Source organism: Rhincodon typus, chromosome 46 (assembly GCF_021869965.1).
Source record: "Rhincodon typus isolate 14 chromosome 46, sRhiTyp1.1, whole genome shotgun sequence".
NCBI classification, from domain to species: Eukaryota; Metazoa; Chordata; class Chondrichthyes; order Orectolobiformes; family Rhincodontidae; genus Rhincodon; species Rhincodon typus.
In genome coordinates, this window is record NC_063377.1 from 2,038,626 (window position 1) to 2,062,864 (window position 24,239).

Consider the following 24,239-nt stretch of genomic DNA (forward strand, 5'->3'; position numbering starts at 1 on the left):
GCTGAAATAAGCATGTTAGTCAAACCAACATCAAAACTTGAGTCATTCGTTGAAGTTCAGAGTTTGGTCTTCTGATATGCTTATCGAACTGAAATGAGCACGTCAGTCAAACCAACATCAAAAGTGGAGTCATTGACTGAAGTTCAGATTTTGGACTTCTGAAGTGCCCAACTCGCTGAAATAAGCATGTTAGTCAAAACAACATCAAAAGTTGAGTCATTTGGTGAAGTTGAGATTTTGACCTTCTGACGTGCTTCTGTCAATGAACGAAGCATGTCATTGAAACCAACATCAAAAACTAAGCATGGAAGTCAAACAAATATCAAAAAATAACTCATTTGGTGAAGTTCAGATATTGGTCTTCTAATGTGCTTATCTGAGTGAAATAAGCATGTTAGTCAAAACAACATCAAAAATTACATCATTTGTTGACGTTGAGATTTTTGACTTCTAAAGTGCTTAAATCGCTGAAATAAGCATATTAGTCAAATCAACATCAAAACTTGAGTCATTTGGTGAAGTTCACATTTTAGTGTTCTGAAGTGCTTATCTCGTTGAAATAAGCATGATAGTCAAAACAGCATGAAAAATTAAGTCATTTCGTGAAGTTGAGATTTTTGACTTCTGAAGTGCTTATCTCACTCAAGGAAGCATGTTAGAATAACCAGCATCAAAACTTGAGTCATTTGGTGAAGTTCTTACTTTGGCCTTCTAAGTGCTTATCTCACTCAAATATGCATATTACTCAAAACAACATCATAAGTTGAGTCATTTGTTGAAGTCGAGATTCTTCATATCTGAAGTGCTTCTTTCACGGGACGAAGCCTGTTAGTCAATCCCACATCAAATATTTTGTCATTTAGTGAAGTTCAGATTTTCGTCTTCTGAAGTGCCGATCTCACTGAAATAAGCATGTTGTCAAAACAGCATAAAAAGCTGAGTGTCTTGATGAAGTTGATATTTTGGTCTTCTGTTATGATTATCTCGCGGAAATAAGCACGTTAGTCAAAACAACATCAAAAGTTGTGTCATTTGGTGAAGTTGAAAAGGTGATCTTTTGAAGTGCTGCACTCGCTGAAATGAGCATGTTTGTCAAATTAACTTCAAAAATGGAGTCATTTGGTGAAGTTCTGATTTTTGTCTCTGAAGTGCTTATCTCGCTGAAATAAGCATTTTAATCCAACCAGCATTGTAAATTAAATCATTTGGTGAAGTTGATTATTTTGCCTTCTGAACTGCTTAACTCGCTGAATTCAGCATGTTATTCAAAACAACATCGAAAGTTGAATCATTTGGTGAAGTTGAGATTTTTGACTTCTGAAGTCCTTATCTGACTCAAATAAGCATGTTAGTCAAAACAAGATTAAAAATTGATTCATTTGGTGAAGTTCAGATTTTAGTCTTCTCAAGTGCTTAACTGTCTGAAATAAACATTTTAGTCTAACCAGCATCAAAAATCAAGTCATTTGACGAATTTGAGATTTTTGACTTCTGTAGTGGTCAGCTCACTGAAATAAGCATTATTTGTCATACCAGCATCAAAAGTTATGTCCTTTGTTGAAGTTGAGATTTTAGTCTCCTGATATGCTTATCCTACAGAAATAAGCACGTTAGTCAAAAGAACATCAAAAGTTGATTAATTTGGTGTAGTTGAGTTTTTTGACATCTGAAATGCTTATCTCACTCAAATAAGCATGTTAGACAAACCATGATCAAAACTGGAGTTATTTGGTGGAGTTCAGGTTTTGGTGTCCTGCAGAGATGAACTCGCTGAAATAAGCCTTTTCAACCAACCAGCATCAAAAGTTGTGTCATTTGGTGAAGTTGAGATTTCAGCCTTCTGAAGTGCTTGACTCGCTGAAATAAACATGTTAGTCAAAACAACATCAAAAGTTGGGTCATTTGGTGAAGTTGAGATTTTGATCTTCTGAAGTGTTCACCTCATGAAATAAGCATCTCATTCAAACCAACAGCAAAAACTAACATTTTTGGTGAAGTGAGATATTGGTCTTCTGAAGTGTTTATCTGAAATAAATAAGCATGTTAATCAAAACAGCATCAAAAATTAAGTCAGATAGTTAAGGTGAGATTTTTGATTTCTGAAGTGCTTATCTCACTGAAATAAGCATTTTAGTCCAACCAGCGTCCAAAGTTAGATCCTTTGGTGAATTTCAGATTTTTGTCATCTGAAGTGCGTATCTCACTCAAATAATCATGTTAGTCAAACCAACATCAAGACTTGAATCATTTGGTGAAATTCAGATTTTGGTCTTCTGCTACGCTTATCTCGCTGAATTCAGCACGTTAGTCAAAACAACATCAAAAGTTGAGTCATTTGGTGAAGTTGAGATTTTGGTCTTCTGAAGTGCTTATCTGATTGAAATAAGCATGTTAGTCAAACGAACATAAAAAAAAAGAAATTGTGTCATTTGATGAACTTCAAATTTTCATCTTCTGAAGTGCTTCACTCGCAGAAATAAGCATTTTAGTCTAACCACTATAAAAAATCAAGTCATTTGGTGAAATTCAGATTTTTGGCTTCTGAGGTGCTTCAATCGCTGAAATAAGCATGTTAGTCAAACCAACATCAAAACTGGAGTCATTTGGTGAAGTTCTTATTTTGGTATTCTGAAGTGCTTCTCTCACTCAAATATGCATATTACTCAGAACAACATCATAAGTTGAGTCATTTGGTGAAGTCGAGATTCTTCACTTCTGAATTGCTTATTTCACTGGACGAAGCCTGTTCGTCAATGCAACATCAAAATTTGAGCCATTTAGTGAAGTTCAGATTTTGGTCTTCAGAAGTGCTTATCTCACTGAAATAAGCATATTGGCAAAACAGCATAAAAAGTTGAATGTCTTGTTGAAGTTGAGATTTTGGTCTTCTGCTATGCTTATCTCGCTGAAATAAGCACGTTAGTCCAAACAACATGAAAAGTTGAGTCATTCGGTGAAGTTGAGATTTTGACCTTTTGAAGTGCTTAACTCGCTGAAATGAGCATGTTAGTCAAACTAACATCAAAACTTGAGTCATTTGGTGATGTTCAGATTTTGGTCTACTGAAGAGCTTAACTCGCTGAAATAAGCACTTTACTCCAACCAGCATCAAAAGTTGAGTCATTTTGTGAAGTTGAGATTTTTGACGTCTGAATTGCTTATCTCACTCAAATAAGTATGTTAGACTAACTAACATCAAAACTTAAGTCGTTTGTTTATGTTCACGTTTTCGTCTTCTGAAGTGTTTATCTGAGTAAAATGAGCATGTTAGTCAAAACAACATAAAAAAATTAAGTCATTTAGTGAAGTTCAGATTTTGGTCATCTGAAGTGCTTATCTCACTCAAATATGCATGTTACTCAAAACAACATCAAAATTTGAGTCATTTGGTGAAGTCGAAAATCTTCACTTCTGAAGTTGTTATTTCACTGAAGGAAGCCTGTTAGACAATCCAACACCAAAATTTGAGTCATTTAGTGAAATTCAGATTTTGTTTTCTGAAGTGCTTTTCCCCCTGAAATAAGCATGTTAGTCAAAACTGCATCAAAAGTTGAGTGTCTTGCAGAAGTTGATATTTTGGTCTTTTGCTATGCTTATCTCGCTGAATTAAGCCCGTTAGTCAAAACAATATCAAAAGTTGTGACTATTGGTGAAGTTGAGATTTTGATCTTCTGAAGTGCTTGACTCGCTGAAGTAAGCATTTTAATCCAACCAGCATCAAAAATTAAGTCATTTGGTGAATTTGAGATTTTTGTCTTCCGAAGTGCTTATCTCACTCAAATATGCATGCTACTCAGAGCAACGTCAAAAGTTGAGTCATTTGTTGAAGTTGAGATTTTGACCTTCTGACGTGCTTGTCTCAATTAAATAAGCATGTCATTGAAACCAACATCAAAAACTAACTCATTTGGTGTAGTTCAGATATTGGTCTTCTGATGCGCTTATCAGAGTGAAATAAGCATGTTAGTCAAAACAGCATCAAAAATTAAGTCATTTTTTGACGTTGAGATTCTTGACTTCTGAAGTGCTTAAATCACTGAAATAAGCATGTGAGTCCAACCAGTGTCCAAAGTTAGGTCTTTTGGTGAAGTTCAGATTTTTGGATTCTGAGGTGCTTCTGTCGTTGAAATAAGCATTTTAATTTAACCAGCATTAAAAGTTAGGCCTTCTGGTGAAGGTGAGATTTTAGTCCTCTGAAATGATTATCTCGCTGAAATAAGCACGTTAGTCAAAGCAACATCAAAACTTGAGTCATTTGGTGAAGTTCTTATTTTGGCCTTCTGAAGTGCTTATCTCACTCAAATAAGCATTTTAGTCAAAACACCATCTTATGTTGAGTCATTTGGTGAAGTTGAGATTTTTGACTTCTGAAGTGCTTATCTCACTCAAATAGCATGTTAGTCAGGAGAACATTAAAAATTGAGACATTTGGCGAAGTTCGGATTGTTGTCTTCTCAATTGTTTAACTCACTGAAATAAGCATTTTAGTCTAAGCAGCATCAAAAATCAAGTCATTTGATGAAGTTGAGATTTTTGACTTCTGTAGTGCTCATCTCACCGAAATAAGCATTTTAGTCAAATCAGCATCAAAAATCATGTCCTTTGGTCAAGGTGAGATTTTCCTCTTCTGATATGTTTATCTCGCTGAAATAAGCATTTTAGTCAAACCACCATCAAAAGTTGAGTGTCTTGGTGAAATTGAGATTTTGGATTTCTGAAGTGCTTATGTCGCTGAAATAAGCACGTTAGTCAATCCAACGTAAAAATTTGAGTCATTTGATGAAGGTGAGATTTTGATCTTCTGAAGTGCTTCCCACGCTGAAATAAGCATGTTAGTCAAAACAACATTCAAAGTTGAGTCATTTGGTGAAGTTCAGATTTTTGGCTTCTGAGGTGCTTAACTCGCTGAAATAAGCATTTTAATTTAACCAGCATCAAAAGTTAGGTCATCTGGTGAAGGTGGGATTTTAGACTTCTGATATGCTTATCTCGCTGAAATAAGCACGTTAGTCAAACCAACATCAAAACGAGAGTCATTTGGTGAAGTTCAGATTTTGGTCTCCTGAAGAGCTAAACTCGCTGAAATTAGCATTTTATTCCAAGGCAGCATCAAAAGGTGAGTCATTTGGTGAAGTTGCGATTTTAGTCTTCTGAAGTGCTTAAATTGCTGAAATAAGCATGCTGGTCAAAACATCATCAAAAATTAAGTCTTTTGGTGAAGTTGAGATTTTTGCCTGCAGAAGTTCTTATCTCACTCTAATTTGCATGTTAGTCTAACCAACATCAAAACTTGAGTCATTAGATGAGGTTCAGATTTTGCTCTTCTGAAATGCTCATCTGAGCGAAATAAGCATGTCAGTCAAAGCAGCATAAAGAATTAAGTCATTTGGCTAAGTTGAGATTTTCGACTTCTGAAATGCTTGTCTCACTGAAATGAACATTTCAGTCATAACAGCATCAAAAGTTGATTGTTTTGATGAAGGTGCGATTTTGGTCTTTATGCTTATCGAAATGAAATAAGTACCTTAGTCAAAACAACATCAAAAATTGAGTCATTTGGTGAAGTTCAGATTTATGTCTACTGAAGTTCTTAACTCGCTGAAATAAGCATTTTAATCCAAACAGCATCAAAAATTAAGTAATTGGTGAAGTTGAGTTCTTTGCATTCAGATGTTCTTATCTGGCTCAAATATGCTTTAGTGTCAAAACAACATCAAGAGTTGAGTCATCTGGTGAAGTTGAGATTTTGATGTACTGACGTGCTTAACTCAAAGAAATCAACATGTCACTCAAACCAACATCAAAAAACATCTCATTTGGTGAAGTTGAGATATTGTTCTTCTGATGTGATTATCTGAGTGAAATAAGCGTGTTTGTCAAAATAACATCAATAATTCAGTCATTTGATGAAGTTGAGATTTTTGAATTCTGAAGTGCTTATCTCACACAGATAAGCATGATCGTGAAATAAACATCGAAACTTGAGTCATTTTGTGAAGTTCAGATTTTGGACTTCTGAAGTGCTTAACTCGCTGAAAGAAGGATTTTAATCCAACGAGCATCAAAAGTTGAGTCATTTGGTGAAGTTGAGATTTGAACCTTCTGAAGTGCATAAATCGCTGAAATAAGCATGTTAGTCAAACCATCATCAAAACTTGAGTCATTTGGTGAAGTTCACATTTTGGTTTTCTGATGTGCTATCTCACTGAAATAAGCATGTTAGTTTAAACAGCATTAAAAATTAAGCCATTTGGTGCAGTTGAGATTTCCGACTTCTGAAGTGCTTATCTCACTCAAATAAGCATGTTCGTCTAACCAACATCAAAACTTGAGTCATTTATTGAAGCTCAGATTTTAGTCTTCTGATATGCTTATCTCACTGAAATAAGCACGTTTGTCAAGAAAGCATCAAAAGTTGAGTCATTTGGTGATGTTGAGATTTTTGATTTCTGAAGTGCTTATGTCACTGAAAATAGCATGTTAGTCAAACATACAGCAAAAAATAACTCATTTGGTGAAGTTGATGTATTGGTCTTCTGAAGTGCTTATCTGAGTGAATAAAGCATGTTAGTCAAAACCGTATGAAAAATTAAGTCATTTGGTGAAGTTGAGTTTTTTGACTTCTGAAGTGCTTATCTCACTGAAATAAGCATTTTAGTCCCACCAGCATCAAAAGTTGATTGTTTGGATGAAGTCGCGATTTTGGTCTTCTGATATGCTGATCTAACTGAAATACGCACGTTTGTAAAAACAACAGCAAAATTGAGTCATTTGGTGAAGTTCAGATTTATGTCTACTGTAGTGCTTAAATCGCTGAAATAAGCACGTTAGTCAAAACGACATCAACAGTTGAGTCATTTGGTGATGTTGAGATTTTGATCTTCTGAAGTGCTTGTCTCACTGAAAGAAGCATCTTATCAAAAAAACATTAAAAGTTGAGTGTCTTGTTGAAGTTGAGATTTTGGTCTTCTGCTGTGCTTATTTCGCTGAAATGAGCATGTTAGTCAAACAAACATCAAAAATTGAGTCATTTGGTGAAGTTCAGATTTTTGTCTTCTGTCGTGCTTATCTCGCTGAACTAAGCACGTTTGTCAAAACAACATCAAAAGTTGAGTCATTTGGTGAAGTTGAGATTTTTGACTTCTAAAGTGCTTATCTCACTCAAATAAGCATCTTATGCAAAACAACATTAAAAATTGAGTCATTTGATGAAGTTCAGATTTAAGTCTTCTCAAGTGCTTAACTCACTGAAATAAGCATTTTAGTCTAACCAGCATCAAAAATCGGGTCATTTGATCAAGTTGAGATTTTTGATTGCTGCAGTGCTCTTCTCACTGAAATAAGCATTTTAGTCAAACCAGCATCGAAAGTTATGTCCTTTGGCAAATTTGAGATTTTAGTCTTCTGATATGCTTATCTCGATGAAAAAAGCACATTAGTCAAAACAACATCAAAATTTGTGTCATTTGGTGAAGTTGAGATTTTGATCGTCTGACGTGCTTAACTCAAAGAAATCAGCATGTCATTCAAACCAACATCAAAAACCGTCTCATTTGGTGAAGTTGAAATATAGGTCTTTCGATGTGATTATCTGAGTGAAATAAGCATATTAGTCAAAGCAGCATCAATAATTAATTCATTTGATGAAGTTGAGATTTTTGACTTCAGAAGTGCTTATCTCAATCAAATAAGCATGTCAGTAAAAACATCATTAAAAATTGAGTCATTTGGTGAAGTTCAGATTTTAGTCTTCACCATCACTGAAATAAACATTTTAGTCTAACCTGCATCAAAAATCAAGTCATTTGATGAAGTTGAGATTTTTGACTTCTTTATGCTCATCTCACTGAAATAAGCATTTTAGTCAAACCAGCATTGAAAGTTATGTCCTTTGGTGACTTTGAGATTTTATCTTCTGATATGCTTATTTCGCCAAAATAAGCACATTAGGTCAAAACACCATCAAAAGTTGAGTCATTTGGTGAAGTTGAGATTTTTGACTTCTGAAATACTTCTCTCAATCAAATAAGCATGTTAGTCAAACCATGATCAAATCTACATTCATTTGGTGAAGTTCCGATTTTGGTGTTCTGAATAGCTTAAGTCGCTGAAATAAGCATTTTAAACCAACCAGCATCAAAAGTTGAGTCATTTGTTGAATTTGAGATTTTGGTCTTCTGATATGCGTATCTCGCTGAAATAACAATGTTATTCAATCCAGCATCAGAAGTTAGGTCATTTGGTGAAGTTGAGAATTTAGTCTTCTGATATGCTTATCTCGCTGAAATAAGCACGTTTGTCAAATAAACATCAAAAGTTGAGTCATTTGCGGATGTTGACATTTTTGATTTCTGACGTGCTTATCTCACTGAAAATAGTATGTTAGTCAAACAAACATCAAAAAATAACTAATTTGGTGTCGTTGAGATGTTAGTCTTCTGAAGTGCTTATCTGAGTGAAATACGTATTTTATCAAAACATCATCAAAAATTGAAATCCGACCCCACCACCAAAGACATCTTTCCCTCCCCACTCTTATCTGCTTTCCGGAGGGACCACTCTCTCCATGACTCCCTTGTCCACTCCACACTCCCCTCCAACCCCACCACAGCGGCACTTTTCCCTGCAACCGCAGGAAGTGCTACACCTGCCCTCATACCTCCTCCCTCACCCCCATCCCAGCCCCCAAGAAGACTTTCCACATCAAGCAGATGTTCACCTGCACATCTGCCAATGTGGTATACTGCATCCGCTGTACCAGTTGTGGCGGTATCTACATCGGGGAAACCAAGCGGAGGGTCGGGGACCGCTTTGCAGAACATCTACCTTCGGTTCGCAATAAACAACTGTACCTTCCAGTCGCGAACCATTTCAACTCCCCCTCACATTCCTCAGATGACATGTCCATCCTGGTCCTCCTGCAGTGCCACAACGATGCCACCCGAAGGTTGCAGGAGCTGCAATTCATATTCCGCTTGGGAACCCTGCAGCCCAATGGTATCAATGTGGATTTCACAAGCTTCAAAATCTCCCCTCCCGCTACCGCATCCCAAAACCAGTCCGGCTCGTCCCCACCTCCCTAACCTGTTCTTCCTCCCACCTATCTCCTCCTCCCACATCAAACCGCACCCCCATCTCCTACCGATTAACCTCATCCCGCCCCCTTGAGCTGTCCCTCCTCCCTGGACTGACTTTTTCCACGCCCTAACTCCCCACCTACACGCATCTTCCCCTCCCCTAATTCTGATGAAGGGTCTAGGCCCGAAACGTCAGCCTTTCTGCTCCTATGATGCTGCATAGCCTGCTGTGTTCATCCAGCTCCGCGCATTGTTGTCTCAAAAATTAATTCATTTGGTGAAATTGAGATTTTAGTCTTGTGATGTGCTTATCTCGCTGAAATAAGCACGTTTGTCAAAACAACATCAAAAGTTGAGTGATTTGGTGATGTTGAGATTTATGATTTCTGACGTGCTTATCTCACTGAAATAAGCATTTCAGTCCAACCTGTGTCCAAAGTTATGTCCTTTGGTGAAGTTCAGATTTTTGGCTTCTGAGGTGCTTAACTCACTGAAATAAGCATTATAATTTAACCACCATCAAAAGTTAGGTCTTCTGGTGAATGTGAGATTTTAGTCTTCTGAAATGATTATCTGGCTGAAATAAGCACGTTAGTCAAAACAACATCAAAAGTTGAGTCATTTGGTGACGTTGAGATTTTTGATTTCTGAAGTGCTTATCTCGCTGAAATGAGCATGTTAGTCAAACCAACATCAAAACGTAAGTCATTTGGTGAAGTTCATATTTTGGTCTACTTTAGAGCTTAACTCTCTGAAATAAGCATTTTATTCCAACCAGCATCATAAGTTGGGTCATTTGGTGAAGTTCAGAACTTAGCCTTCTGAAGTGTTTGAATCGCTGAAATAAGCATGTTAGTCAAACCCACATCAAAACTTGAGTCATTTGTTGAAGTTCAGAGTTTGGTCTTCAGAAGTGCTTATCTGAGTGAAACATGTTAGTCAAAACAGCATAAACAATTAAGTCATTTGGTGAAGTTGAGATTTTTGACTTCTGAAGTGCTTATGTCGCTGAAATAAGCATTTTAGTCATACCAGCATTAAAAGTTAGGTCATTGGGTGAAGTGGAGATTTTAGTCTTCTGATATGCTTATCTCGCTGAAATAAGCACGTTAGTCAAAAAAACATCAAAAGTTGAGTCAGTTGGTGATGTTGAAATTTTTGATTTCTGAAGTGCTTATCTCACTGAAAATAGCATGTTAATCAAACAAACATAAAAAAAAAGCTCATTTGGTGTCGTTGAGATATTGGTCTTCTGAAGTGCATGTCTGAGTGAAAATATGCATTTTATCAAAACAGCATCAACAATTAACTCATTTGGTGAAGTTGAGATTTTAGTCTTCTGGTATGCTTATCTCACTGAAGTAAGCACGTTTGTCAAAAAAAAAACATCAAAAGTTGGGTCATTTGGTGAAGTTGAGATTTTGATATTCTGAAGTGCTTTACTCGCTGAAATAAGCATGTTAGTCAAACCAACATCAAAAATTGAGTCATTTGTTGAAGTTCAGATTTTTGTCTTCTGGTGTGCTTATCTCGCTGAAATAAGCATTTTAGTCAAAACAGCATCAAAAGTTGAGTTTCTTGGTGAAATTGAGATTTTGGTATTCTGATATTTTTATCTCGCTGAAATAAGCACGTTAGTCAAAACAACATCAAAACTTGAGGCATTTGGTGAAGTTGAGATTTTTGATTTCTGAAGTGTTTATCTCCTCTGAAATAAGCATGTTAGTCAAACCAACGTCAAAACTTGAGTCAGTTGGCGAAGTTCAGATTTTGGTCTACTGAAGAGTTTAACACGCTGAAATAAGCATTTTATTGCAACCAGCATCAAAAGTTGAGTCATTTGGTGAAGTTGCGAGTTTAGCGTTCTGAAGTGCTTCAGTCGCTGAAATAAGCATGTTAGTCAAACCAACATCAAAACTTGAGTCATTTTTTGAAGTTCAGATTTTGGTCTTCTGAAGTGCTTATCTGAGTGAAATAAGCATGTTCGTCAAAAAAAGCATAAAAAATTAAGTCATATGGAGAAGTTGCGGTTTTGGTCTTCTGACAAACTTATCTAACTGAAATAAGCACGTTAGTCAAAACAAAATCAACAATTGAGTCATTTGGTCAAGTTTAGCTTTATGTCTACTGAAGTGCTTAACGCGCTGAAATAAGCATTTTAATCCAACCAGCATCAATAATTAAGTCATTTGGTGAAGTTGAGATTTTTCCCTTCAGAAGTGCTTATCTCAAAGAAATCAGCACGTCATTCAAACCAACATCAAAAACCAACTCATTTGGTAAACTTGAGATATAGGTCGTTCGATGTGATTATCTGAATGAAATAAGCGTGTTAGTCAAAGCAGCATCAATAATTAAATCATTTGATGAAGTTGAGATTTTTGACTTCTGAAGTGCTTATCTCACTCAAATATGTATGTTACTCAAAACAACATCAAAAGTTGAGTCATTTGGTGACGTCGAGATCTTCGCCTTCTGAAGTGCTTAAATCGCTGAAATAAGCATGTTAGTCTAACCAACATCAAAACTTAAGTCATTTGTTGAAGTTCAGATTTTCGTCTTCTGAAGTATTTATCCGAGTGAAATAAGCATGTTAGTTAAAACAGCATAAAAAATTAAGTCATTTTGTGAAGTTCAGATTTTGGTCTTCTGAAGTGCTTATCTCACTCAAATATGCATGTTACTCAAAACAACATCAAAAGTTGAGTCATTTGGTGAAGTCGAAAATCTTCACTTCAGAATTTGTTATTTCACTGGTGGAAGCCTGTTAGACAATCCAACATCAAACTTTGATTCATTTAGTGGAATTCAGATTTTGGTTTTCTGAAGTGCTTTTCACACTGAAATAAGCATGTTAGTCAAAACTGCATCAAAAGTTGAGTGTCTTGTTGAAGTTGATATTTTGGTCTTCTGCTATGCTCAACTCGCTGAATTAAGCACGTCAGTCAAAACAATATCAAAAGTTGTGGCATTTGGTGAAGTTGAGATTTTGATCGTCTGAAGTGCTTAACTCGCTGAAATGAACATGTTATTCAAACGAATATCAAAAATTGGGACATTTGGTGAAGTTCAGATTTTTGTCTTCTGAAGTGCTTATCTCGCTGAAGTAAGAATTTTAATCCAACCAGCATCAAAAATTATGTCATTTTCTGAAGTTGAGATTTTTGCCGTCTGAAGTGCTTATCTCACTCAAATATGTATGTTACTCAAAACAACATCAGAAGTTGAGTCATTTGGTGAAGTTGAGATTTTGATCTTCTGCTTATCTCAAAGAAATCACCATATCATTCAAACCAACATCAAACACTAACCTATTTGAGGAAGTTCATATATTGGTCTTCTGATGTGCTTATCTGAGTGAAATAAGCGTGTTAGTCAAAACAGCATTAATAATTAAGTCATCTGGTGAAGTTGAGATTTTTGACTTCTGAAGTGCTTATCTCACTCAAATAAGCATGTTAGTCAAACAAACATCATAACTTGAGTCATTTTGTAAAGTTTAGATTTTGGTCTTCAGAAATGCTTAACTCGCCAAAATAAGCATTTTAATCCAACAAGCATCAAAAGTTGAGTGATTTGGTGAAGTTGACATTTTAGCCTTCTGAAGTGCTTGACTCGCTGAAATAAGCATGTCAGTCAAAACAACATCAAAAGTTGAGTCATTTGGTGAAGTTGAGATTTTGATCTTCTGACGTGCTTATCTCAATTAAAAAAGCATGTAATTCAAACCAACATCAACAACTAAATCATTTGGTGAAGTTCATATATTGGTCTTCCGATGTGCTTATTTGACTGAAATAAGCATGTTAGTCAAAACAGCATCAATAATTAAAACATCTGGTGAAGTTGAGATTTTTGACTTCTGAAGTGCTGATCTCACTCAAATAAGCATGTCAGTCAAACAAACATCAAAACTTGAATCATTTGTGAAGTTCAGATTTTGGTCTTCTGATGTGCTTATCTCGCTAAAATAAGCATTTTAATCCAACCAGCATCAAAAGATGAGCCATTTGGTGAAGTTCAGATATTAGCCTTCTGAAGTGCTTAACTCGCTGAAATAAGCATGTTAGTCAAAACAACATCAAAAGTTAGGTAATTTGGTGAAGTTGAGATTCTTCACTTTTGAAGTGCTCATTTCACTGGACGAAGCCTGTTAGTCAATCCAACATCAAAATTTGATTCATTTAGTGACGTTCAGATTGTGGTCTTCTGAAGTGCTTATCTCACTAAAATAAGCAGGTAAGTCAAAACAACATCCAAACTTGAGTCATTTGGTGAAGTTGAGATTTTTGACTTCTGAAGTGCTCATCTCACAGAAATAAGCTACTTAGTCAAACAATCATCGAATCCCGAGTCATTTGGTGAAATTGAAATTTTGATCTTCTGAAGTGCTTACCTCATGATATCAACATGTCATTGAAACAAACATCCAAAACTAACTCATTTGGTAAAGTTGAGATATTGGTCTTCTGAAGTACTCATCGGAGTGAAATAATCATGTTGGTCAAAACAGCATCAAAAAGTAAGTCACATAGCGAAGTTGATATTTTTGATTTCTGAAGTGATTATCTCACTCAAATGAGCATTTTAGTCCAACCAGCATCCAAATTTACGTCCTTTGTTGAATTTGAGATCTTTGACTTCTGAACTGCTTGTGTCACTCAAAGAATCATGTTAGTCAAACCAACATCAAAACTTGAGTCATTTGGTGCAGCTCAGATTTTCGTTTTCTGAAGTGCTTTTCTCACTGAAATATGCATTTAGTCAAATCAGCATCAAAACTTAGGTCCTTTGGTGAAGTTGAGATTTTTGTCTTCTGATATGCTTTTCTCGCTGAAATAAGCACGTTAGTCAATACAACATCAAAAGTTGAGTCATTTGGTAAAGTTGATATTTTGATCTTCTGAAGTGCTTACCTCATGAAATAAGCATGTTATTCAAACCAACATCAAAAACTGACATTTTTGGTGAAATGAGATGTTGGTCTTCTGATGTGCTTATCTGAGTTTAATAAGCATATTGTCAAAACACCATCAAACATTAAGTCAGATGGTGAAGGTGAGATTTTTTGGTTTCTGAAGTGCTTATCTCACTGAAATGAGCATTTTAGTCCAAACAGCGTCCAAAGTTAGGTCCTTTGGTGAAGTCGAGATTTTTGACTTCTGAAGTGCTTTTCTCACTCAAATAATCACGATAGTCAAACCAACATCAAAACTGGAATAACTTGGTGAAGTTCAGATTTTGGTTTTCTGAAGTGCTTATCTCACTGAAATAATTATGTTCGTCAAAACAGCATGAAAAATTAAGTCATTTGGTGAAGTTGAGATTTTTGAAATCTGAAGTGCTTATCTGACTCAAATAAGCATGTCAGTCCAACCAACATCAAAACTTGAGTCATTTATTGAAGTTCAGATTTTGGTCTTCTGAAGTGCTTATCTGAGTGAAGTAAGCATGTTAGTCAAAACTGCATCAACATTGAAGTCATTCGGTGAAGTTGAGATTTTTGACTTCTGAAGTGCTTAAATCCCTGAAATAAGCATGTTAGTCAAACCAACATCAAACCTTTAGTCATTTGGTGAAGATCAGATTTTTGAGTTCTACAGTACTTGTCTCACTCAAGTAAGCATGTTAGTCTGACCAACATCAAAACTTGAGTCATTTGGTGAAGTTGAGGTTTTGATCTTCTTCAGTGCTTACCTCATGAAATAAGCATGTCATTCAAACCAACATCAAAAACTGACTGATTTGGTGAAGTTGAGATATTGGTCTTCTGAAGTACTTATCTGAGTGAAATAAGCACATTGTCAAAACACCATCAAAAAGTAAGTCAGATGGTGAAGTTGAGATTTTTGATTTCTGAAGTGCTTATCTCACTGAAATAAGCATTTTAGTCCAGCCAGCGTCCAAGGTTTGGTCCTTTGGTGAAGTTGAGACTTGTGAGTGCTGAGGTTCTTTTCTCACTCACATAACCATGTTAGTCAAACCAACATCAAACTTGAGTCATTTGGTGGAGTTCAGATTTTGATTTTCTGAAGTGTTTATTTGACTGAAATAAGCATTGATTCAAATCAGCATCAAAAGTTAGGTCCTTTGATAAAGTTGAGATTTTAGTCTTCTCATCTGCATATCTTGCTGAAATAAGCATTTTAGTCAAACCAGCATCAAAAATTAAGTCATTTGGTGAAGTTGTGATTTTGGATTTCTGAAGTGCTTATCTCACTCAAGCAAGCATGTTAGTCCAAACAACATCAAAAGTTGAGTCATTTGGTGAAGTCGAGATTCTTCACTTCTGAAGTGCTTATTTCACTGCAGGAAGACTGTTAATTAATCCCACATCAAAATTTGAGTCATTTAGTGAAGTTCAGATTTTGGATTTCTGAAGTGCTTATCTCACTGAAATAAGCATGTTAGTCAAAACAGCATCAAACATTGAGTGTCTTGTTAAAGTTGAGATTTTGATGTTCTGCTATGCTTATCTCGCTGAAATAAGCTCGTTTGTCAAAACAGCATCAAAAATTTAGTCATTTGGTAAAGTTCAGATTTATGTCTACTGAAGTGCTTGACTGGCTGAAAGAAGCATTTTAATCCAACCAGCGTCATAAATTAATTCATTTGTTGACGTTGAGGTTTTTGCCTCCTGAAGTCCTTAACTCGCTGAAATAAACATGTTTGTAAAAATAACATCAAAATTGAGTCATTTGGTGAAGTTGAGACTTTTGACATCTGAATTGCTTATCTCACTGAAATAAGCGTTTTAGTCAAATCAGCATCAACATTTCGGTCCTTTGGTGAAGTTCAGATTTTAGTCTTCTAATATGGTTATCTCGCTGAAATAAGCATTTATGTCAAACCAGCATCAAAAGTTGAGTCATTTGGTGAAGTTGAGATTTTGATCTTCTGAAGTGCTTCACTCGCTGAAATAAGCATTTTAGTATAACTACAATGAAAAATCAAGTCATTTGGTGAAATTCAGATTTTTGGCTTCTGAGTTGCTTGACTCGCTGAATAAGCATGTTAGTCAATTCAATTTCAAAACTTGAGTCATTTGGTGAAGTTCTTATTTTAGCCTTCGGAAGTGCTTATCTCACTCAAATATGCATATTAGTCAAGTTGAGTCATTTGTTGATTTCGAGATTCCCCACTTCTGAGTTCCTTATTTCACTGGACGAAGCCTGTTAGTCAATGCAACATCCAAATTTGAGTCATTTAGTGACGTTCAGATTTTGGTCTTCTGAAGTACTTATCTCACTGAAATAAGCATGTTAGTCAAACCAACATCAAAAACTAAATCATTTGGTGAAGTTCAGATACTGGTCTTCTGATGTGCTTATCTGATTCAAATAAGCATGTTAGTGAAAATATCATCAAAAATTAAGACATTTGTTGAAGACGAGTTTTTTGACTTCTGAAGTCCTTATCTCACTCAAGGAAGCATGTTAGTCTAACCAACATCAAAACTTGAGTCATTTGGCGAAGTTCAGATTTTGGTCTTCTGAAGTGCTTATCTCACTCAAATATGCATGTTACTCAAAACAGCATCAAATGTTGAATCATTCGGTGAAGACGATATTCTTCACTTCTGAACTGCTTATTTCACTGGACGAAGCCTGTTAGTCAATCCAACATCATAATTTGAGTCATTTAGTGAAGTTCAGATTTCGGTCTTCTGAAGTGCCTATCTCAATGAAATAAGTATGCCAGTCAAAAGAGCATCAAAAGTTGAGTGTCATGTTGAAGTTGAGATTTTGGTCTTCTGCTTTGCTTCTCTTGCTGAAATTAGCACGATAGTCAAACAAACATCAAAATTTGTGTCATTTGGTGAAGTTGAGATTTTTGACTGCTGAAGTGCTTATCTCACTCAAATAAGCATGTCAGTCCACCCAACATCAATACTTGAGTTATTTTGTGAAGTTCAGATATTGGACTTCTAAAGTGCTTATCTCACTGAAATAAGCATTTCAGTCAAACCAGCATTAAAAGTTGAGTGTCTTGGTGAAATTGAGATTTTGGTCTTCTGATATGCTTATCTCGCTGAAATAAGCACGTTAGTCAAAACAACATCAAACGATGAGTCATTGGGTGAAGTTAAGAAATTGATTTTCTGAAGTGCTGATCTCAATGAAATAAGCAAGTCATTCAAACTAACATGAAAAATTAACTCATTTGGTGGAGTTGAGATATTGGTCCTCAGATATGCTCAACTCCCTGAAATAAGCATTTTGGTCCAACCAGATTCAAACATCAAGTCATTTGGTGAAGTACAGATTTTTGGCTTGTGAGGTGCTTAACTTGCTGAAATAAGCATGTCAGTCAAACCAGCATCAAAAGTTAGCTCATGTGGCGATGTTGAGATTTTAGTCTGATATGCTTAACTCGCTGACATAAGCATTTTAATTTAACCAGCATCATAAATTAAGTCATTTGGTGAAGTGAGATATTGGTCTTCTGAAGTGCTTACCTGAGTGAAATAAGCATTTTAGTCAAACCAGCATCAAAAGTTATGTCCTTTGCTGAAGTTGAGATTTTAGTCTTCTGAGGTGCTTAACTCGCTGAAATAAGCATGTTCGTCAAAACAACATCAAAAATTGCGTCATGTGGTGAAGTTGAGATTTTGATCTTCCGAAGTGCTTATCTCAATGAAATAAACATGTCCTTCAAACCAACATCAACAACTAACTCATTTGGTGAAGTTCAGATATTGGTCTTCTGATGTGCTTGTCTGAGCAAAATAAGCATGTTAGTCAAAACAGCATCAAAAAATAAATCATTTGGTGACGTTGAGATTTTTGACTTCTGAAGTGCTGAACTCGCTGAAATAAGCATTTTAATTTAACCAGCATCATAAATTAATTTATTTGCTGACGTTGAGATTTTTGCCTTCTGAAGTCCTTAACTCGCTGAAATAATCATGTTTTTTAAAACAACATCAAAAGTTGAGTCATTTGGTGAAATTGCGATTTTTGACTGCTGAACTGCTTTTCTTCCTGATATAAGCATGTTAGTAAAACCAAAGCCAAAACTTTAGTCATTTGGTGAAGATCAGATTTTGGTTTTCTGAAGTTAAATCTCACTGAAATAAACATGTTACTCAAAACAGCTTGAAAAACTAAGTCATTTAGTGAAGTTGAAATTTTTGACTTCTAAACTGCTTATCTCACTCAAGTAAGCATGTTAGTCGAACCAACAGCAAAACTTGAGTCATTTTGTGAAGTTGAGATTTTGATCTTCTGAAGTGCTTACCTCATTAAATCAGCATGTCATTCAAACCAACATCAAAACCTAACTCATTTGGTGAAGTTGAAATTTTTGATTTCTGAAGTGTTTATCTCACTGCAATAAGAATTTTAGTCCAACCACCGTCCAAAGTTAGTTCCTTTGGTGAAGTTGAGACTTTTGAATTCTGAAGTGCTTATCTCACTCATATAATCATTATAATCAAACCAACATCAAAACTTGGGTCATTTGGTGGAGCTCAGATTTTGGTTTTCTGAAGTGCTTATCTGACTGAATTAACCATTTAGTCAAATCAGCATTAAAAGTTAGGTCCTTTGGTGAAGTTGAGATTTTAGTCTTCTCATGTGCTTATCTCGCCGAAATAAGCATTTTAGTCAAACAACATCAAAAGTTGAATGTCTTGGTGAAATTGAGATTTTGGTCTTCTGATATGCTTATCTCGCTGAAGTAAGCACGTTAGTCAAAACAACATCAAAATTTGAATCATTTGGTGAAGGTGAGATTTTGATCTTGTGAAGGGCTTAACGCGATGAATTGAGCATGTTAGTCAAAACAACATCAAGAGTTGAGTCATTGGGTCAAGTTGAGATTTTGATCTTCTGAAGTGCTTATCTCAATGAAATAAACATGTCGTTCAAACTAACATCAAAAACTAACTCATTTGGTGAAGTTCAGATATTGGTCTTCTGATGTGCTTATCTTAGTGAAATAAACATGTTAGTCAAAACAGCATCAAAAATTAATTCATTCAGTGACGCTTAGATTTTTGACTTCTGAAGTGTTTAACTCGCTGAACTAAGCATTTTAATTTAACCAGCGTCAAAAATTAATTCATTTGGTGACGTTTTAATTTTTGACTTCTGAAGTGCTTAACTCGCTGAACTAAGCATTTTAATTTAACCAGCATCAAAAATTAATTCATTTGGTGACGTTTAGATTTTTGACTTCTGAAGTGCTTAACACGCTGAACTAAGCATTTTAATTTAACCAGCATCATAAATTAATTCATTTGGTGCAGTTGAAGTTTTTGCCTTCTGAAGTCTTTAACTCGCTGTAATAAGCACGTTAGTAAAAACAACATCAAAAGTTGAGTCAATTGGTGAAGTTCAGATTTTATTTATCTGAAGGGCTTATCTGACTGAAATAAGCACGTTAGTCAAAATACCATTAACAACTAAGTCATTTGGTGAAGTTGAGATTTTTGACTTCTGAAGTGCTTATCTCACTCAAACATGCATGTTACTCAAAACAACATCAGAAGTTGAGTCATTTTGTGAAGTCGAGATTCTTCATTTCTGAAGTGCGTATTTCACTGGAGGAAGCCTATTAGTCAATCCAACATCAAAATTTGAGTATTTTAGTGAAGTTCAGATTTTGGTCTTCTGAAGTGCTTATCTCACTGCAATAAGCATGTTAGTCAAAACTGCATTAAAAGTTGAGTGTCTTGTTGAGATTTTGTTCTTCTGCTATGCTTATCTCGCTGAAATTAGCACGTTCGTGAAAACAACATCAAAAGTCGTGTCATTTGGTGAAGGTGAGACTTTGATCTTCTGAAGTGCTCAACTCGCTGAAATAAGCATGTTCGTCAAAACAGCATTAAAAATTATGTCATTTGGTGAAGTTGAGAATTTTGCCTTCAGCAGTGCTTATCTCACTCAAATATGCATGTTACTCAAATCAACATCAAAAGTTGAGTCATTTGGTGGAATTGAGATTCTTCACTTCTGAAGTCCTTATTTCACTGGAGGAAGCCTGTTAATCAATCCAACATCAAAATTTGAGTCATTTAGTGAAGTTTACATTTTGGTCTTCTGCAGTGCTGCACTATTCAGCACTGAGAGAAAGCCACCCTCTCAGATTGTCAATATTATGGAGAGCTTCACTGTCAGGAGATCAATATTAAGAGAGTGCTCCAGCATTGAGGTTCAATATTAAGTGACTGCTACACTGTCAGAGGGTTAATGATGAGTGGTTGCTGAAGTGTTGCAGAGTAAGTACTGAGGGAGTGCTGCATTGTCAGTGTCATCATTGAGGGAGCTCCACACTGTCGGAAGGCCAATTTTCAGGGAGTGCTGCACTGTCAGAGTGTCACGACTGAAGGAATACTGCACTGTCAGAACAGTCAGCCATGACAGAGTGCTGCACTGTCAGAGGGTCACTACTGAGGGAGTACTGCACTGTCAGAACAGTCAGTCATGACGGAGTACTACACTGTCAGAGGGTCAATATTAAGTGTGTGCGACAATGTTAGACAGTCACTGATGAGCTAGTGATGCACTGTGGGGAGTCAGTACTGAGCGAAACTGCCCTGTCAGAAGGTCAACAGTAAGAGTGTTCCAGAGGGTCAGTGCTGCGGAATTACAGCACTGAGAGACGGTCAGCACTCCCTCAGTCCTGACTCTACAACAGATTAGCTATTCCCTCAGATTCAGTACTGCCTCAGAACTGACCATCTGGCAACGAGGTGCCAACTCAGAACTAACCCTCTGGCCATTATGCCCTCTGTCAACATGGACATTTTAATCATGAGGGTCTTCCTTTCATCATGGGGATGTTCAGCACTTCCTCAGTACTACTGGCCCCCTGAGAGTGTTGTATTACCTCACAACTGACCATATTAAAATGAGGCATCATCTCAATTTGATCCTTTGACAATGATACGCTCCCTCAGCACTGACCCTCTAACAAAAAGGCACGACATCAGTAGTGACCCTTTGTTAGCGTTGCAGTACCTCAGCACTGATCCTCTAATTGTGCGACATTCCCTCAATTCTTATCCCATTCCAATGAGGCACCGCATTAGTATGGCTCTCTGACAAAGTAGCACAGACGCAGATCTGACCCATTGATAATGAAGCTTTCCCTCAGTACTGACTCTCAGAGTGCTGCTCGACCACAGGACTGACACTCTGATCCTGTAACACTGTCTCAATTCAGACCCATTTACAAGGAGGCACCAGCTCAGTATTGAACCTCTGACAAAAATGTACGCCCACAGATCTGACACTCTGACAGTGCTGCAAAACCTCAGTCCTGGCCCTCTGATCGTGAGGCGCTCACTCAATTCTGACCCTGTTACATTGACAGTGCAGTTATTCGTCATTGTTGACCCTGTCGCAGTGCAGGATTCACTAACACTGACCCCCTCACAGTGCGGCATACCTTTAATACTGAACGTCTGATAGTACTACGGGGAGCTGACTCTGACAGTGCAGCATTCTCTCAGTATTGACCTTCTGACAGCATTTAGGGGAGTGATGCACTGGCAGAGGGTAAATGATGACAGAGTGCTGCTCTTTGAGAAGGCCCGTACTGAAAGAGAGCCGCCCTGTCAGAGGGTCTATATTAAGGGAGAGCTTCACATTGAGGAACAGTCAGTCATGACAGAGTGCTGCACTGTCAGAGACTGAATATTAAGGGTGTGCTACGCAGAGATGGGGTTAGCACTCAGCGAGTGCAAAAGTGATGTGGGGTCAAGACTGAGGGAGTGCTGCATGAGTGGGGATCAGTACTGAGGGAGTGCTGCACTGAGGGGGTCAGCACTAAGGGGCATTCAGCACTGAGGCGGATCAGCACTGAGGGCATGCTGCACAGATAGGAGTTAACACTGAGGGAGTGCCGCACAGAGGAGAGTCAGCACTGAGGGAGTGCTGCGCTGAGGCGGGGGATCAGCACTGAAGGAGTGCAGAACAGACGGGGGTGAGCACTGAGGGAATGCCGCACAAAAGGGGTCAGCACTGAGGGAGTGCTGCAATGAGGAAGTGCTGCACTGTTAAAGCGTCAGTGCTGTGAGACTGTAGCACAGTCAGAGGGTCAGAATTGAGGAAGTGGCGCACTGAGGGGGCTTGGCACTGAGGGAGTGTTGTACTGAGGGCAGGGGTCACCATTGAGGGAGTGCTGCAGTGAAGGAGTGCTGTAATGAGCAGGGTCAGCACTGATGGAGCGCTGCACTGAGGGGTCTCAGCACTGAGGGGGTGCTGCTCTCGGGAGTGTGGTGTCAGCACTGTAGGCAGTGGTCAGCACTGAGGTGGGGTGGTCAGCACTGAGGTGCGGGTGCTCAGCTCTAAGGGAATGCTGCACTGAGGTGGGTCAGAACTGAGGGCATGCTGCACAGATGGAGGTTAGCACTGAGGGAGTGCCGCACAGAGGAGAGTCAGCACTTAGGGAGTGCTGCGCTGAGCGGGGTCAGCACTGAAGGAGTGCGGAACAGACGGGGGTGAGCACTGAGGGAGTGCTGCACAGAGCGGGGTCAGCAATGAGGGAGTCCTGCACTGAGGGTGTCAGCACTCAGGGGGTCAGCACTGAGCGGGCTCAGCATTGAGGTGATCAGCACTAAAGGAGTGCTGCACTGAGGGGTGTCAGCTCTCGGAGGGCGGGGCAGCATTGAGTAGGGCTCAGCACTGAGCGGGGGTCAGCACGAGAGGAGTGCTGCACTGAGGGAGTGCTGCACTGAGGGAGGGCCAATTTTCAGGGAGTACTGCACTGTCAGAGCATCAATAATAAGGGTGTACTATGCTGTAGGAGGGTCAATAATGAAGGAATTTGCACTGTCAGAGGGTTAAAATTAAGAGAGTGCTGCAGTTTCAGAAAGTTACTGTTGATTGGGGCGGGGGGGCGGTAGCGTAAAGTGGTGATGGGTAAGTGGTAACTCATGCTGCACAATTGAAGGGTCAGCACTGAGAGAAAGCCACCCTCGCAGAGGGTCAATATTTAGGGAGAGCTTCACTGTCAGAACGTCAATATTAAGAGTGTTCTCCAGAGTCAATGATGAGCGGGTGCTGAAGTCTTGCAGAGTAAGTACTGAGGGAGTGCTGCATTGTCAGTGTCATCATTGAGGGAGCTCCACACTGTCGGAAGGCCAATATTTAGGGAGTGCGGCACTGTCAGAGGGTCACTACCGAGGGAGTACTGCACTGTCAGAACAGTCAGTCATGACGGAGTGCTGCACTGTCAGAGGGTCAATATTAACGGTGTGCTGCACTGTTAGACGGTCAATGATGAGCTAGTGATGCACTGTGCGACATTCCCTCAATTCCTATCCCATTCCAATGAGGCACCACATTCGTATGGCCCTCTGACAAAGTAGAACAGCCTCAGAACTGACCCATTGATAATGAAGCTTTCCCTCAGTACTGACCCTCAGAGTGCTGTTCTACCACAGCACTGACTCTCTAATGCTGTAGCACTGTTTCAATTATGACCCATTTACAAGGAATCACCAGCTCATTATTGAACCTCTGACAATTATGTCCGCCCACAGATCTGACACTCTAACAGTGCTGCATAACCTCAGTCCTGACCCTCTGATCGTGAGGCATTCACTCAGTTGTAACCCTATTACATTGACAGTGCATATCTTCCTCATTGTTGACCCTATCGCAGTGCAGAATTCACTGACACTGACCCACTCACAGTGCAGCATACCTTTAATACTGAACGTCTGATAGTACTCGGGGAGCTGACTCTGACAGTGCAGCATTCTCTCAGTATTGACCCACTGACAGTATTTAGGGGAGTGCTGCACTGTCAGAAGGCCTGTACTGAAAGAGAGCCGCCCTGTCTATATAAAGGGAGAGCTTGACTGTGAGAGGGTCAATGTTAAGGAAATGCTCCAGTATCAGAGGGTCAATTTGATGGGAGCACATCTCTTTGTTATTATCTTGTTGGAGAGTCAGAACTAACGTCGTTCTGCACAGTTCGAGGGTTCATATAAAGGGAGTGATGCGCTATTAGATGGTCAGGGAGTGCTGCAGTGAGGAGGTGGGGTCAGCACTAAGTGGGTCAGCACTGAGGGAGGTCAGCACTGAGAGAGGGCCAATATTAAGGAAGTACTGCACTGTCAGAACATCAATAATAAAGGTGTGCTCCACTCTCCGAGGGACACTGTTGAGGAAGTGCTGCACTGTATGGAGTCACTGTCAGTGGCTT